At 45.3% G+C, this 16,185-nt stretch overlaps 1 pseudogene; it reads right to left on the reverse strand.

Annotated features, from left to right (window-relative positions):
* Window positions 1-13,930: 13,930 nt before the first annotated feature.
* LOC116908257 lies at window positions 13,931-14,587 on the reverse strand (annotated as a pseudogene).
* Between the last annotated feature and the right edge of the window lie 1,598 nt (window positions 14,588-16,185).

Here is a 16,185-nt window from a genome sequence, read left to right on the forward strand (position 1 = left end):
CAGGCACTTAACCTAATACTCCATCCCCATATTTTACATAATTTTACTTAGCAATTTCCTCTTTCTTTCTTTTTTTTTTCAAATTTGCTCTCCTAAAACACTATTACAAGGATATCCTGTTTACAGAGGCTGGGGATACAGTTCGGTTGCTAGTTGTGGTTTAACTAAGAATGGCCTCCAGAAGTTCGTGTGTCTGTATACTTAGTCTCCGGTTGGTGGAACTGTTTGGAAAGGATTAGAAGGTTTGACCTTGTTGGAGGAGGTATGTCACTGGGAATAGACTTTGAGGTCTCAAAAGCCACACATATTCCCTCTAACCCTCTAGAACCACATGTTCAATTAAACATTTTCGTCTGTAAGTTGCCTTGGTCATGGTGTCATCACAGCAATAGAAAGTACTAATACAGAAGTACTTGGCTAGCATGAGTATGATCCCAGCACCCCACAAACTAGGCATGGTGGCATATGCCTGTACCTTGAACACTTTGGAGGTAGAAGCAGAGTTTAAGGTCAGCCTAGACTACATTCTCAAAAAACAAAAACAAAAACAAAAAAAAAGTCTAATACAATCTAAAGGTAGCTGCTCTTCCAGAGAACCTGGGTTTGGTTTCTGGTTTCTGACCATCTGTAACTCCAGTTCTTAGAGATCCCTCTTCTGGCTTCCACATGCACCAGACACATGTATAATACATAGCCATACATGAAGGTAAAACAACCATGTACATTTAAAAAACCTATATACATAAAAAGATGGGTGGATGGAGGATGGATGAATGGAGGATAGATGGAGGATGGAGGATGGATGGGTGGATGGATAGACAGATGGATAGACATGTGGGCAGATGGATGGACAGACAGATGGATGGACAGATGGACAGATTGACAGACAGATGGACAGATTCGTGGATAAATGGAGGATGGATGGACAGATGGATGGATAGGCAGATGGATAGATGGATAAATGGACAGATAGATGGATGGATGGATGGATGAATAAATAGACAGATGGACAGATGGATGGAGGATAGATGGATGAATGGACAGACAGATGCCACATACAAACACTTCATTACCACTGGGCATAGCCATTAGGTTTACCTGAGGTCTCCTGATGGTCTTCATATATCACCAAACTTTCCTGTCAATAATAGTCAGATGCCAGTTCATACATGAAGCACAGTTTTAGACTCTACAGACCCAAGGATCTCACATTTGAGTGTTTATCAAATCCTCTGAGGTATTTTGATTCCCAGCCTTAAAATACAGTTCACTGTTTTCATAACAATTATCTCCCAGTGGGTCTAGGTCTTACCATCTCTAATCTCTAGACCAAAATTTGTCCCATTTCTTTCTACCCATTCATGATTCACTTCCTTCCTAGGTTGATTTGTGAAGATCTACAGTTGGGTAAAGGATTTACAAACACACTGTTCTTCCTCAACTCCCTCCCTAACAGGAATGACCAAAATTAAGACACCTCCTTCTCCTTCCTAGGAATTATTTTTAAATTCTGCGTCTATACAATTGAAGAAGATTCGGTAAAATATTCATAAGTAGCAGGGGCCATGACTTGGGGTTGAAAAGGGAGACAGAAGTATCCTGAGTGTACATCCCTAGAGTGGACATAGTCCACACGCTACGTGCCAGTGCCCAGGGACAGGGAATATGGAAGGCAGGTCTTTGCAACACAGTGCAGCCCAAGGAGCACTTCTCCAGTTTGTGAGGATATGGGGAGAGAAGCAGCTCTGAATGTGGCCCCTATTATGGAACCAGTCAGCTACACCCCACGTGGGAACAACCTGGGCCCAGGACCCACTCCTTCCTTCAATTCAGCCTGTGCAGATGAGAAGAGAATTCCAGTCATTACCTGCAGTTAAATTCCCTACCAGCCAGATAGAGGGAATCTTAGAAGAAGCCATGACACTGAGAGAGAGACAAGTACAGAAAGGTTATTGAAAATGGAAACTCTTCCTGCTTTAGGCTCTGTAATCCTGGGTCAACTGGTCTACCTGGTTTGTTTGGTTTTTTTTTCCCATCTCTACAGTGAAAATAATAGTTCTAATCAATTTCATAAATTCATCATGACCTTGTGTAGGATGATGTCATTATGCAGGTGAAGGCAGGTACAAGATAGATCAAGGCCTGTCATTGGATGAGAAGGAAGGATGGGCAGGAAAAAAGTTTTAGAGAGGAGGAGGAGACTGGAGAAGACGAGAGAAGAGGCAGCCAAGAGAACATGGAGGCGAATGTTAAGATTGCTCTCTGCACATTTACAGGTTGTTATGAATATTCATAAGGGATGAATGTGTACAGGGCTTTGTATGTTTAGGTGGGCAATTACATCTTATCAATTGGATCAGAGGTTATCGTGTTGTGTGTTCTTTCATGTGGTGATTTAATTGAATTCAAGAGAGTGTGTGGTGGCAGGACACTGGGCCGCCACAGAATTGAGATGTGTGTGTCTGGCATGGTGGCAACCTGCCTTGGGAACTAGATGGGTAGAGAGATTGCTGCCAGACTCAGAGAGTAGCCATCAGCAGTGTGATACGGCATGGAGCAAAGCGGGTGAGACGCTTTGCTGACTGAGATGAAAATATCAAACAGATGTCATGAGGCCTCACAGTTCCAGCACTAGTGTGGGGTAAAAGAAACCTTTTATTTTAATTTTACCGCAACACCTTGGAGTGAGTTAACATTGATAAGGGTTGGTAATAGACTCATTTAACTCCATCTTCTTGACTGGCTTGCCATTCATTATCTCAGACCTAAAAACACTTGATATCCTCTGGTTTACAAAGGACAAAACTTCTTAGCATCATTAAACTGGTATCCATGTTACTCCATTGGCTCAGGGGGTCCTACAGGGGGTACAGATTTCACTTCTGTTTTGTCTTCTGTATTTTGGTTTGTTTGCTTGCTTTTGAAGATTTATTTTTATGGAGCTAAAGAGCACTAACTGCTCTTTAAGAGGACCTGGGTTCAGTTCCCAGCACCCACATAGTAGCTCACAGCCACCTATAACTTCAGTCCCAGGATGTCTGATGCCCTCTTCTCTGGCCTTTGCAGACACCAGCCATACACATAGTACACATACATACACACAGGCAAGTGCTTACACAAATAGAATTAAAAAATAAATAAATCTGTTTTTAAAAGCTAAATTGAAATTTACTTTCATTATTTTTTAATTCTTTGTCAGGGTGCGTGCATATAAGTGCAAAGCCCTTGGAAGCCAAGGCATGGGATCCACTGAGGCTGGGAACACGAGTGTTTATGAGCTGTCCAAGATGGGTGCTGGCCATAGAGACTCCTGGCTTTTGCCAGCCCCTGAACTATTCTTTTAACTTTGTTCTTTGGCAGAAAGTTGAGTCCCTAACATCTACCTATCTATATTCAGTCATCTTGATGACCAGCTTACTTAGCAAATGTTCTGTGCAGTTGACTCCCTCTTAACCTCCTACATTGGACAGAACACTACTGCACAGACAAATGGGGTTGTGGATGTCTATAATCCTAGCACTCAAGATCATAAGAAAGGAGATCATTAGTTCAAAGCCACTGGGGTACATAGCAAATTTCAGGACAGCCTGGACTATATGAAGCCCTGTCCCAAAAACAAAACAAACAAACAAACAAAAACACCTCACATCCCAGGATGTTAATAAAATGTTGAAGTCCAAGTAACCCTGCCAGCCAGAACTAATCTCAAGGTCCTTTTTCAAAGGAAGTCTTCTTTGCTTTGCTCTTCTGAAGCTGCTTGCTTCTTCTTTTCATTGGTAGATGAGATGGCTCTGACCAGATGAATGGGTCATCTGGTCATGGGACTCAGCAGCTGCAGTATCTCTCTGATCTAACCAGCACAGGCCACTGGCAGAGTTTTCTAGGCAGGCCTTTTCCAAGTCCAAGAGATAAAGGCTAAATTTCCAGCAAATTCCAGCCTCTCACCAGGGCTTCTGAACACAAAAGACGTCCGCCTCTCGGTAAAGCTCATTCAAAGGCTGGAATGGAAGAGCTGGTCACCCCAGGAACAAGAGAAAAGCTCTCTTTATCTGATTTGAGCTTGGACCAGAATTCAGACAGCCAGTTGCAAGGACGTGGACACACACTGCCATCTGCTGGCCATATTGTAAATAGCAGAGGACGTGTCCTTCCCTCAATAACTACCTCTCCCTTTTCTCCTTTTCCAATTTGGAAGTAAGTAGATGCTAAGATTTTTAAGGAGGAGGTGGGAGTGAGACAAATAGTAAGAGGAGGGGGAGGAGGAGGGAGAGTCATGGAGCAGGAGAGGAGGGGAGAAAGAGAAGGGGGGAAGAGGGCAGGAGGAGGGGAGCAGAAGGGAGCAGGAGAAGGGGGCAGGAGGGGAAGGAGGAGGGGCAGAAGGGAGTAGGAGAAGGTGGCAGGAGGGGAAGGAGGAGGGGCAGGAGGGGAAGAGGAGGGGGCAGAAGGGAACAGGAGAAGGTGGCAGGAGGGGAAGGAGGAGGGGGCAGGAGGGGAAGGAGGAGGGGGATGAAGGGGGAAGGAGGAGTAAGTAGCTATTTGAAAGGACTTGTGTGGGACTAGTGACACTTTGCTAACTGAAATAAACCAGATAGACAATGACACTTAGACAAGGAAGCTAAAGCATTCAGATTCAAAGAAGCAGAGCGTAGGGAGATAGTTACCCAGGCTGGAGAATGAGGGGAACCAGGAGGTGATGTCAAAAGGGACAAATCTCAGGCCAGGGAACTATTCTTTTTATCTCAGAGAGTGGGATACATTTCAAAACTGTGGAATGTTCCAAATGTTCTCAGAACAAAGAGTTTACAGTGGTGTTTGATTTAACTAGCTTAATTATTGCACATTGTATCTATACATCCTCCTCTCACTCGGGACCCCAACAGTTTATACAACTGTAAATTGCCAATTTACAATTTCAAAGGAATCATTAGCTAAGCTTCTATTCCAGAGCGGGAGGAGCAAAGGCAAACCCAGCCCTGTCAGGTAGCAATTAGTGACAGAGGGTGAGAGGATGGGGCTGGGAAGGGAGGCCTCTGATTGACAAGGCTGAATTAGAGGAGGAGCACGGAGTTAAGGAGCAAATCAGTTGGGAGGGGTAGGGGACAGTCTTCGCCTGGCTGCGAATCTCAGGCAGTAGGACTTCTTTCATAGTGACATTCCGAAGAAACCAGATGAAGCTTCAGAAATCATGTGGCAGCCTTACACCTGCCCACGACTGACCATAAAAGCCACTGAGACAACATCCTCGGATCCCCAAGGAGGAGACAGAGACCCTGCCTCTCACTGGGACAGGTGTGGAAGACTTTGCAGACCAAGCTTCCAAAAAGGAAGTAGAGCCTGTATGTTTGTGTCTCTTACGTTTCTAAAGAAGGGGATTGGGGAGAGGGAAAGAAAGAAAAAGAAAAAGAGGCTGAGAGGAAGAAAAGAAAGGAAGGAGGGAGGGAGGGAAAATGGAAGGAAAGAATTGAATCTTAGCTCAGTCTGTCCCTGTCTTTTCCCTTGGCAAAGTTGTTAGACAGTTGAAAGACCTGAGAACAAAGGCTATTGCTAATCCAAAAGCTGGGGCTGGTAGGCATAGATAGCAATGGGCTGCCAGCTGCTTGGGAGGCTGAAGAATGGTCACAAGCTCAAGGTGTTGGTGAGAAAAATAGCTCTTATCTCAAGGAAGACAGAGACCGTTTCTAGAGCCAGACGTGAGACAATAGCCCAGAACAGATTTAGGTTTCCCCAAACACCATGTCCCAGTGAGATTTCATGAAAAGATTTATTTTATTTAATTTATATGAGTGCACTGTAGCTGTCAGACCCAGCAGAAGAGGGCATCAGACCCATTACCGATGGTTGTGAGCCACCATGTGGTTGCTGGGAATTGAACTCGGGACCTCTGGAAGAGCAGTCAGTGCTCTTAACCACTGAGCCACCTCTCCAGCCCTCGGGAAACTTTGATAGCAACAAGATGGAGATCGCAAGATAAACACCACACTGTTCAAGTGCTCAGGCAGGCAGTTACAATGTGGGAGAAACTGCTGCTGACCATAGATGCTGTCTGACAGCAGTCTTAGCCCTGTGGTTGGTGAAACTATGTCTGTTCACACATTCCAAAGGATCTATCTAATGGTCACAAAAGATGTTCGGTCACATCCAGAGGAGGGCAATAGACAGGGGCTAAGCTAGACCAGCAGAAATTAACAACCTCTTGTGCTCCATTCTTTGTCTATCACACTATTGAAAGAATGGATCCCAAGAAAGTCGTTTCCCCAGGGATCTCTGGCTGGGAAGAACAATATCTGGGGTCCCCAGAGGAGAAGGATTTACAACTCATCAGATGACCTTGCTGGAGAGATTTTGAGCTGAGGCAGTGATGGACAGGAGGCCACACCTTGGCTACACAACTTAGTTACATATCTTTCTTGCTTTGCATCCAAGCCCTACCCTCATGTCAGGGCCCCAAAGATAGATAGGATGTGGTCACTGAATCTCTGTCCCTCTTCCCCCTTTTCTGCTTTTCTCTACTAATTTGGCTGTTTTGATTGGACTAAGGATGGGTAGCCGAGCCCCTTGCTGGGGTACGGCTCCCTGAGTCTGTTAAGTTCCACTACGAAAGGAAGGGGTTAGTTCCACATGGTACTGTACTCACACTCATGAGGGAGGGCACACACATCCACACGCTTTGCAACTGAAATTCACCCCTGCTTTTTAAACTGAAATATTAAAAAAAAAAAAAACCTCTCTCTCAGCTACGTCTTTTCTCATTTCTCAAGCTGCATGAATCACTCACCTGCTCAGACATTCACAAGAGCTCCCCAGACGGCTCAGTGAAATGAATTCAGACTTCTTCCGTGAATAAATGAACACACACTTACAAAAAAAGTCATTATCCGAAGGCTGAAGGGGAAAGCCAGGCAAGGAACCAAACAACCCCACGACAAGACAGGTGTAATGTCGGGAGGGAGGCAGCGTGCACAAGGGAGACAGTCACTGCTCCCTTACAGAGTAGGCATAGGTATCGGATGAAAAGGCAGAGGGAGCAGAGTGGGTAGAAAAGTTGACATAGAGGGACCAGGAATGAGGAGTAAAAGACTATGGGGGATTAGTGACAATCTTCTGTGGCCATTACTAGGAGTGAAAGTGTGGGAACAGACAGGAATTTAGAAAAATAAGTTACTTTAGTTAATACGAATTATTGTAGTTTTGAGAATTAGAACCATTTAACCAAAACAAAGGAGCTTTACAAAATGGCCCAGGCCCTTGCTAACAACTGTAATGCATCATTGGGTCTCCATTTTGTTTTTCTTCTCTGCCTCACTTAAAACAAATTTATGGGTTGGGGATTTAGCTCAGTGGTAGAGCGCTTGCCTAGCAAGCGCAAGGCCCTGGGTTCGGTCCCCAGCTCCGGAAAAAAAAAAAAAAAGAAAAAAGAAAAAAAAAACAAATTTATTCTCCCCTTCCATGCTTTATTGGGTGCCTTGTCTCCTGTACTATATTCTCTCGACTTCCCTGTGCCCTTCTTAATTCTACCTCTCTTTCTGGGCCCAAATCTAAACGAAGATCATTTGGTATCGTTTGTCAGACAGCTCTTCATTACTGTAACAAAATGCCTGAGACGAACAGCTTCTAAGAAGGAAAGGTTCACCATTTCAGGGGCTTCAATCGATGTTGAGTTGGCTCATGGGTTTTGACTTGTAGCAAGCAGTGGTGGGAGTGTGTCAGGAAGCAGTGATGCTCACTTTAAGGTGACCAGGAAGCCACATATCAGGAGGAGGAGAAGCAGAGGATTCCATCGTACTGCACTCAAAGGCATACCCCAAGGGCCTACACTTCCTTCCACTAGGCTGTTCTTTTAAGGGTTCCACCATCTCCAACCACTAACACACGGGCCTTCAGGCACGTCCTTTGCCAAACCCTACTGCCTCTGCGCTGTGAGTGCTGAAGCTACATACAGGGATCTGCCATCCAACCTCGCTGGAGAGCTCTAAATACATTGCTGGTGCCCAGTCTGAGTGAGTGCCTGGTTAGGTGCATCTGAGATGAGGCCCAACTGACATGCGTGGATGACTCTGAGGCGGCTGGCCTGGCTTCCGTGATGTGAGAAGAAGCAGAGGAAGCAGATAAGTCACCTCCCATTTCCAGGCTTCAGTTTATTTGCAATAAAGTCACTTCAAAGATTCACTGCCAGCCGTGGTGGCACACATCTGTAATCCTAGAACTTAGAAGGGCTAAGGCTGGAAGAGGCCAAGACCAAGCCCAGCTGGTTTGTTTTTGAGATAGATTTTTTTTTTTTTTGCTATGTACCTCAAACTGGCCTTGAACTCACAGAGACCCACCTGCTTTGGCCTCCTGAGCTGGGATAATTAAATTAAATATAATTACATTATTCCTCACTTCCTTTTCCTCCCTCCAACACCTCCCACGCCCTCTAAAGCCCCTGTAAATTGATGGTCTCTTTTTATTATTGAATATATAGGTATTTGTATATGTATATAATGTGTATGTGTGTATGTCTATGTGTGTACGTGTGTGTGTGTGTGTGTGTGTGTGCGTGTGTATGTAAATACAACCTGCTGAGTTGATTTAGTGTTGCTCCTGTGTATGTAGTTTCAGGGCTGACCTGTTAATACTGGATAAGCAGATAGAAGATTCTCCTTCACTAATGTTTTGTTAATGAGATGAGTTTCCTGGTGACTTTTCACACATAAGCATCAGTTCATCTTGTTCTTATTTGTCCTTCACTGCCCTTCTCCACTCAGAGGGTATCACAGAGCTGGGGACAGATAGGTTACAAGGGGCTCCAGTCCAGTCAGGAACACTGGGAGACTTACAGCTCTCAGAAGAGGAGCAACAAGTTTGGGTAGCCTGTGAGGGGCAGGCAGCCGGGGTCCCTGGTCTAGCAGGGACAGTGCCAGTAGCAGAGGCCGCAGCAGAGGCGTGAGCTTGGCCAGCCAGGCGAGTCTAAGATCCAGAGGTGAATGCTTCAGGAGACAGAGCCCTTCCCCAAGCGTAACAGCTCAGTAAAGACAGCCACTCGCAAACCTCCCTCAATCCTCGATGAAATAACTTGTGAGCTTTACTCCATGTGGATGGGAACTGTATAAACACGAGGAGTGGGTGGGATTTAAAGGTAGGTGCTTCCTATTGGCTCAGTTTGAGATGTTACCAATGCTCTATTTGCATGGGGAAGGACTCTGGGTGTTACAACATGTGACTGCATGGTCCTCGAAGTGAAGTGTCCTGGTTACGTGTTCCAGAGCAGGTACAGAAATGGGTAGGGAGTGGCTGAGCTCCTGCCAATCTCAAGCCTCTAAAATTGCCGGGGTCTGAGCTCACTCAGTCTTACCAGTTCTTCTGTCTGGTGGCGTAGCACACTTGCCCTATATCTTCTCTCTTTCATTTGTCCATGGGTTTCCCCCAAATAGTCCCTCTCTCTCTGCTTCCACATCATCTGGATCCCATGACCCTCTCTTGTCCCCTTAGACCTATTTCTCCCCTCTTATGAGGTAGACAGACACATAACTACACATCGACAGGCAACACAGAGAGATAAAATACATACATGGATACATATTTATACATAAATATCCTGAATCCAGCTTTATTTCACTTAACACGGAATCTCCGGTTCTGTTCACTTTCTGGCAAATGTCACAATTCCATCTTTATTTATAGCTAAGTAAAATTCTACATGGTATAAAGAGCATAGTCCCTTTATACGTTCCCTAGTGCGCCTCCAGGCTGATTCCTCGTCATGGCTACAAAGGCACCTCGGTGGCGTGCTGCCTTAAACACTTCAAATACATCTCGAGATTGGTATTCCATAGGTAGTTCCACTTCTAGTTGCGGGCTTTTGGGAGAATGTGGCACTCTTCTACTTTTAATACTCTCTTGCATTTTGAAATTAAAATATGATCACATCATTTTACCTCTTCTTTTTCCTGTCTCCAACCCCTCTCGTGGATCGTCCGTGTGCTCTCTCAAATTCATGGCCTCTTTTTCTTTAATTGCAGATCTATTCCTAAGTATATTCCTACAGCCTGCTCAATCCCTAAAGTCCTAAAGTGAAACTTAAGGGTTTGTTGGAAAGTCAGTTGTGTTGAATGGTGTTTTGCTGGGGCAGACACGTCAAGAATGTCTCACTGAAGCAGACTCAGGTGAAAGGATGTTCCGCTAAAGCAAGCACATGAAGGGTAGGTGATGAGGGGTTCTTCGCTAATGACATGCATGTATTGGTCCGACTTAGTTGAGCTCCATTCGTCAGGATTCCATAGAGAAAAATACACCCAAAAACTTCTGATGGTGTGCTGGCGGCTTCTGTGCACTCAGGTGGATCGGCAGAGTGATGTCAGCCGATACAGATTCACGCAGAATCTTGCTAACACAGACTCACAAGCTGTGGCAAGACCCATGGAGGACACGTGATGTTTGGAGGGAGTATAAATAGGACTCAACAGACTGTGAGAGGGGCTTGGTTCGCTTGGCTTGCTTGTAGAGTTAGCTTTGCAACGCTTCTTGGTCTCACGTCTTGGCTGATCTCAGCTTCATTGAGAGAGGCAGAGCCAAGAACTTCTCCTGGCATCCCTGCTGGTTCTAATTCTTCCCGTTGACTCATGCCGATCTGGGCTAAGGCCTGGCTGTCTTTGCCAGATCGCGCCACCACTTCTGCTATCCTGACACTACCGAACTGGACTGCTGGTATATCTGTGAAGTGTTTGCGAGTGAATCAACCTACTTCTGCTGACCTGTGAACTGAACTGCTGGTTTCCTGACAAAGCAGATTGGATTTGCTCCAAAAAACAATTTCTACACAGGTCCACTTCCCCTGTGTCCTAATAACCTTTCTTTTCCACTACCTCTGCTGGGTGATGGGGTAGAAGGGAGGTTAAAGCGTTTAAGAACTGTTGTGTTTTATAAAAAGATAGAATGTTTGGTGGATGTGCAGTCAGGTGTGGGGGAAGGGGGTGCCTCCGCAGACCCACGCTGAGACATCCCTTCCCCGTGAGGGACAGGGCACATGATCAATCAATTGATCAGAGTATAGAATAGAGTTTATTCAGGGTATGAGGAGGGGAGTTGAGGGAGTAGAGACAGAAAAGGCAGAGAGAGAGAGAGAGAGAGAGAGAGAGAGAGAGAGAGAGAGAGAGAGAGTAAGTAGAGGAGTAGAGGCCAGCCATGAGCACATGGAGAGAGAGTGGGGAGAGGAATGGAGAGAGAGGGGAACAGGAGGAAGAAGACAGAGCATAAGCAAGAAGGCAAGAGAGAGAAGAGGGGGCAAGCAGTCCCTTTTATAGTGAGTCAGGCACACCTGGCTGTTGCCAGGTAACTGTGGGACAGAGCCTAGACAAAATGCTAACAAGAACCATTATTAAAGTTAGGGGAGAGAAAACATTAAAGCCTACAATGTTACTTGCATGAATATTTTCAGGGTTGACCATTTGGTATTCAGTAACCAGTTGGTGTGCTCTTCCCCGGGGAAGAACATTTCTCCTGCTCTCCGCATTCCTTAGTTGTCTGTAGTGCTAGGGCTGAAGCCCGTTTCGTGTCAGCATGCCTATTATAAGTCTCAACTGTTCAGCTCAAGTTTAGGCAGCCATGTTGTTAGGAGTTCATGGGCATAGTTTCTCTGACATTTCTAGGTCAACTTCCAGACCCCCTGGCTCTTACCATCTTCCCCCAAGCCCTTCTTTCTAGGAACCTGCAAACTGATTTCCACAGTGGCTGTTCCAATCCACACTCCCACCAGCAGCAATGTAAGAGGTCCTCTTTTCTTACATCCTCACCCGGATTTGTTGTTCACTGTGCTGATGGTTTCCCGTGCAGGACAGAAGCTTTTTAATATCCTGCCATCCTATTCAATTCCTGAAATTATTTCCCGGAGGCAGAAGCCATGGAGGAATGCAGCTTCCTGACTTGCTCCTCATGGTTTACTCAGCCTGCTTTCTAATACTGTCCAGGGAGTGCCGGCCCAGGGGTGGTACCATACACAATGGGCCAGGTCTCCCATAGCAATCAATAATCATGGAAATCCCCACGGGGCTTCCCTACGTGCCAATGTGGTAGCAGCTTTTTCTCAGTTAAGGTTCCCCCTTTCCAAATGACCCTAGCTTGTGTCAAGTTGGCAAAACACTATCCAGCATGCTGCATGCCCCACCATGCTGCTTGCCACACTTTTGCTCTGGAGCGTGTGAGATGGGTTATTATAACAGCTCCAATATTGTTCTTTAGTTTAGGATCACCTCCGTTGTTTGGGGTCTTTTGAGCTTCCATATAAAACTTCTCTGATTCTGCGAAGGTCATTGTAACTTTGCTGGATATTACAATGAATCTATAGCTCACTTTAGGTCCTAGACCTGTTTTTGCAACATTAAACCTACCAAGTCATGAACATGGTCTCCCAGTCTCCCAGTGTCTTCAGTTTCTTCCTTGAGCATTTTAAGATTTTCCTTGTAGACTTTCTTCACTGTCTCAGTTAGGTTTATTCTACGTATTTTAATTGTATTTGAAGCTACTGCAAATGAGATGTTTTTCCCCAGTCTTTTTGTCCACAAAATTTGTGTATGGAAAAGGTACTATGCTATGAGTTTGTTTGTTTCTTTGGTTTAGAGACAAAGTCTTACTATGTAGCCCTAACTGGCCTAGAACTCTATAGACAATGCTGGCCTCAAACTCAGAGATCTTCCTGCCTCTGCTTCTTGAGTAACGAGACTAAAAGTGTGTACCGCTAAGTCCAGCAAAGCTGTTGATTTTTCTATGTTGATGTTGTTATTCGTTTTTAAGTTCTATTGACTTTATGTGTTTGGGTTTGGGGTTCCTGCAAGTGTCATGGCTAGCAGGGAAACAATCCTGGAGAGGTGAAGAGTGTACCGTGGGTCAGCACCACTTTAGCAGGTGCTGGGTCAAAACTTCAGAGTCTGACATCACGGTTTATTTTCCTTGCACCATTAAGTACAGTAAAACCCTGGGGGTAAAGCCTCCACGTGACAACTATCACAACCAAGCTTCAGGGATGGCTACATTGAGACTCCCATGCAAAATAAACCTCTCTAGCAAAACACCCCCAATCTTCACAATGAGTTCTATTGACTGATAAACAGTGCTCGGGGTAAAGACCTAGGGAGAAGGGCTTTATAATCCCAAGGATAGATTCTGATGTAGGGTGCAGAGTACATGGGACCTCTTTCATAAGGAAAGGTTCTATTCACTAAGAGATAAAGCTCAAGATTAGGGCCTTAACAGTGCTCAGGGGGTTGGGGATTTAGCTCAGTGGCGCAAGGCCCTGGGTTCGGTCCCCAGCTCGAAAAAAAGAAAAAAAAAAAAAAAAAACAGTGCTCAGGATTTGGGGGGGGGGGCGGAATTCAAGAGAACAGCTGGCTCCCTAGAACAGCAAAAGATTCCCAGATCTTAGCATCCACTCCAGTCTTCTGGTTGAAAAGGTGTCATTTCCTTCCCTTGAAAAACACAGGTCTGTGTGTTTAACAGCTCTGGTTTCTCCAATGCTTTCTCTAAGCTGTGGCTTCAATATATGTGTGTTCTGTCTGCATGTATGTCTGCACACCATTACCATGCCTACAACCTGCAGAGATGAGATCAGATCCCCTGGGACTGGAGTTACAGATGGTTGTGAGCCTCCGTGTGAATCAAACCATGGTCCTCTAGAATAGCACTGCTGTTAACTGCACTCCAGCCCCAATGTTGATTTGATAAACAGCTATGATTGATTCAGGTTCCAAGTCAAACTATCTGTTTCCTAACTGGTTACTCTATAGAAATGTTACTTTAGGACTAATGGCTAGACTTACAAATATAAGAAATGTTACTTTGTTACTTTAATGTAAATTCTAGTAACTATGACAAAAGTCAAAATATCCTCCTGGGGAGGGGTTTTGTTTTGCTTTGCTTTGCTTTTTAACATATAAAGCTGTCTGATTAGGTTGTTAGCAATTTAGACTGTCAGTTTGTGAGTGTACATTCCGTTTGTCAGAGAGAACCAAGATCACAGGTAGCCCTGGAGCTGAGCAATAGCTTTCATCTTTAGCAAAATCTGCAAGTCTACAGTTTTCTGATCAGCCTTGCAGGGCTCTGTAATCTCATATTCCTCCTTCTCCTCCAGGGGGACAATCTCACTACCCTGACGCCTGGGTTTATGCAGCTGCTTCTTCTAGAAGGACACATCTGTTAGGTGTTTGGGGATTTTAACCTTGCTGATATCAACTTTTGTAGAGGTGGTGATGACAAACTTCTGGTGCGTTCTGCACAGATGAACTCGGTTGAGGGCAAGAGGTCAGTCACAAGTAGCAAGCTGCCGCCCAGCTGCTTCAGGAAGGCCGCTCTCTTGCTCCTATGGTGCCCAGTGAGTATGATCAGGATAGTCCCAGGAGTGATGCTGACAGGCAGCCTTCTCACATGCTGACTGAAGGCCTTTTTGCCACAGCTCAGCAGCTTTGAGACAGGTCTTCAGTAGGGTAATACCTAGGCTTAACTACCCGGGTACCACCATCCTTGCTGCCACCAACTGGCTTGTGAGAGTAGACAGGACCTTGGATTTTGCGGCTGAGTATTTCCTTTTTTTGTACAAGGCATTTCTGGGATACAGAGCAGATCAAGAGTTCTCCTTTGGGGTTGGGGATTTAGCTCAGTGGTAGAGCGCTTGCCTAGCAAGCACAAGGCCCTGGCTTCTTGGCTTTTTCGGCTGCCATCCTGCAAGATGAGAAAGGCTGAAGCTTTCCTAAAGTGTCTTACTTTTGCTCTTCATAGGAAGGAGGGCACACGGGAATCTTGCGGAAACCTAAGATAATAAGTGTGTTAGTCCTTTTCTTACTGTGATAAAATATCACGGTCAAGAAAATGTACAGAAGGAAGGATTTACATTGGAGCGGGGTAGGAATCCATGCCCATTACAGTGGGGAATCTCACAGGAGCAAGCAGCAGGCATGACGGCAGGAACAGCTGAGAGCTCACATCTCAAACTGCAAGCAGGAAACAGAGAAATCAAACTCCAAATGCTGCAAGTCTTTAAGCTCTCAAAGCTCCACCCACCCTCCAGCAAGGCCACACCTCCCAAGCCTCCCAAAGCAGTGCCACTAACCACAGAGTAAGTATTCAAATGCCTGAACTATGGGAGGCATCTCTTGCAAATCACCACAAGTAATTGCAAAACCAGTTTAACATTTTTTCATAAGAGTATGTAAAAGAATGCCAGAGTTGGTGGAGTCCTGGGCTAAGCAGGATTACCCCTAAGAGGATAACCCTTCCTCACAGACTAATCCAACCACTGTATGTGCAGAGAGCCTTTGTCCATGTATGTCCTAGTGCAGGCAGAGGCTAGAGGACGATACCCACTATCCAGTCCTATCTTTAGTCCTTTGAAACAGGGTCTCTTCCTGAGCCTGGAGCTGGGATGATCATCAAATCCTAGTGATCCTCGTCATCACCTTCCCACAGAGCTGAAGTTACAGGCACACATGGCCACCCCTGGCTTTTTACATGCATCCTGGGAATCTAACACATCCTCGTGCTTTTTGACATTGAAACTTTACTGACTGGACCATCTTTCTAGCCCCTGGATCTGGAAGGTTCTGAAGTGGAACCAGCTACAGATGGGGATGAGGGGAAGAGAAAATCAGATGGACAAACAGTCAATCAACTCTGACTAGTTGTTGATTTTTTAAAACAGATGTTGAAGAGAAGAGGAGGCATTCGAATGGAGAGATGGCTCACAGGTTAAGAGAACTGATGCTCTTCCAGAGGACCTAGGTTCCCAAGTGCCAACTTTGTCAATGGTGAAATGCACAGCTCTATTCAGAGGACTCTGGAAGCAGTTAGATAAGAGAGACAGCTAAGGGCAAAGTGCGGATATGTTAGCCTTTCAGAAGGACGGCACCTAGAGTCAATGTTTAGATTCCTTAGTAAGACTACATTAAAAAATAAATAAATAACTGGTGTCTGAGGCTGGAAAGATGGCTGTGATGAACAGCACTTACTGCTTTTGCAGAGGACCCAGGTTCCTTTCCCAGCACACACATCAGCACCTCACAACTGCCTGTTACTCCAGGTCCAGGGGATCCAACACTCTCTTCTGACTTCCTCGATCACACGCACGCATGTGATATTCATAAACACATACAAGCATACATATACGCATTAATAAAAAATAAATGTTTTAATCCCCTGGTATGTGTGCAAAATATAGCCTCTGAA

This window comes from Rattus rattus, chromosome 8 (assembly GCF_011064425.1).
Source record: "Rattus rattus isolate New Zealand chromosome 8, Rrattus_CSIRO_v1, whole genome shotgun sequence".
Taxonomy (NCBI): Eukaryota; Metazoa; Chordata; class Mammalia; order Rodentia; family Muridae; genus Rattus; species Rattus rattus.